Here is a 2,315-nt window from a genome sequence, read left to right as displayed (position 1 = left end):
GTGTGCTGTTATAACTTGTTAGCTTGATGAGGACTCAGGCCATTAATTCGTCTTTAATATATCTATAATAATATATAATAGTAATAAATAGATTTGGTGTCTAAAATTTTTTTCTAGTATTACCCTTTCTAATCAACTTCTTCACTTAATATCAATTATCTCTGAAAAACTTCTATTACTCTATTTGGCCACTTGACGTAATTTTCACCTGTCAACTCTTACCTATTTTTCTCTTCTCATCACATCTCTTATTAATATTATTGAATATATTGATAGATTTTAAAAATACATTAGACTCATGCCAATAATAGATTTGCTTTTAAATATTCAGATATTCATAATAATAATAAAATTGGTCCAAATTTAAGTAATAGATAGAACGGTAATAATATTAGTGGGTACAAATTATCATTTTTTAAAAGCTTTAATTCATACTTAATAAACTTTTAATTATTTCTAATTTACTATGTTACATATTCTATAACAATATATAATGCCAATACATGGGGTTTGGTGTCCAATTTTCTATTTCCTATTTTAACCTTACTAACATAATTCAAAAATATTCTACAATTACTTAATTTTCTAACATATTTCACTAACAGTTATAAAAACTCATGCATAACTTCTATTCAATTCTTTACTCCCGCAATCTCTTTTTTATTTTTTTTTTTGTGGTCATATATGAAATTAAAAAAAAAAATTAGAAGCCAACAAGTGTTTAACCAATGGTGATAAATAATTTTTTTAATAGATCTTATTATATTCTGAGGTATTCATTTAAATTATATTTTGTTTAATTTTATATTAGTCTTTGTTTGTATAGTGTTGTTTTGAGTATATCTGTGAGTACTATACTCTAATGGTCTGTCCAACAGTTTAGCCTCATTCTAATTATTCTATTAGAAGTTTTTTGTAATCATAAAAAATATATCTTTTTTATTTTTTTTATGATTTCATCAATTCTACTATTTTTTTGACTTCTTAATATACTTTGTTATATTTCTCCTATTATTTTTTTTACCTTTAATATCATCGATTTCATCACATCCATCGTTACAAAATTCATTTAGTTTTACTGCCATTACTACATTCCGTATAACTTTTACCTATTTTTTTTCTCTAATTTACTTACCCAATTAATATTTTCATCATTCTTTTACCTTTTTAATTTGTTCCCAATATTTCAGCGTACAAAGATAGTGTTTTATCTTTTTATCTTACTAAGGAAGAACTAATTTTTTTAAAATATGTCTGTATTAATCAATGATGAATTGAAAAAGTCTAATATTTTATTAAATTCATTTTTTTTAAATTACTTCATATGGGATAATATTATTTTTTTAATTTTTAAATTATTAATTATACAGAATATTATATTTAAAATTTGAGTACATAAATATTTATTTATTTTTAAATTAAACTAAAATAAATGAATTATATTACAAAAATATAATTTATTTTGACTTCTATAATATCATTTGTTTGGCATATGGCACTGGTTATTTGATTAACGTATTAAAGATGTAACATATAAATATTTGGTGATAATTAATAACGTATTAAAGATGTAACATATAAATACTTGGTGATAATTAATTACGGTGGGCTGAAGAGAAGGTGGAAGGAGAAGAAAAAAACCAAAAAGAATAAAGTAATGTAATAATGGCGACTAGACAATGACAGGTATGTGTATAGAGAATAATAATAAGAGAAAGAATAGTGCTTGATATAGTGAGGGGATATAACAAAAGTTATAAATTAATAATTTTAAAAAATAATAAAATTAAAGAAAAGTTTAAAAATTAAATATAAAGTTAAAAAAAATATTTTTTATCAATTGAAATAATGTTTATAAATAGTTAATTTGTAAATAATGTTTTTAAATTTTTATTTTGATTTTGTTACACATAATTTTTAATTGAATAATCTTGAAGCGCTTATATATTTATTTTTATGGTCAATAAATCTGACAATTTTTCAAGACTAAAGAAGTTATTGATAGGAAGATGTATGATGAATTACGAAGAATTTTTTCCAGATACACAATTTTTATACTCTCCTATTTTGTTTATTAATTATTCTTATATTTTGATATTTAAAAACAAAAAAAATAAGCATTCTCATTTAGTCTGCTTTTTCACTATTTATAAAAAAAATGAAGACTTCTTCGTATTTAGATTCATATTTTGGACTACCACTTAAAAAAGATGAAGACAAATATAAATATCCATAATATTTAAGTAAAAATTATCTTTTATAAATAACTAATATGTATTTTGATTTATATATACCCTTTTTGAATCAGAATAATA

The sequence above is a fragment of the Arachis ipaensis genome, chromosome B08 (genome assembly GCF_000816755.2).
Source record: "Arachis ipaensis cultivar K30076 chromosome B08, Araip1.1, whole genome shotgun sequence".
NCBI lineage: Eukaryota > Viridiplantae > Streptophyta > Magnoliopsida > Fabales > Fabaceae > Arachis > Arachis ipaensis.
The sequence above is the reverse complement of the archived record's forward strand: the minus strand, read 5'-3'. Positions refer to the sequence as shown.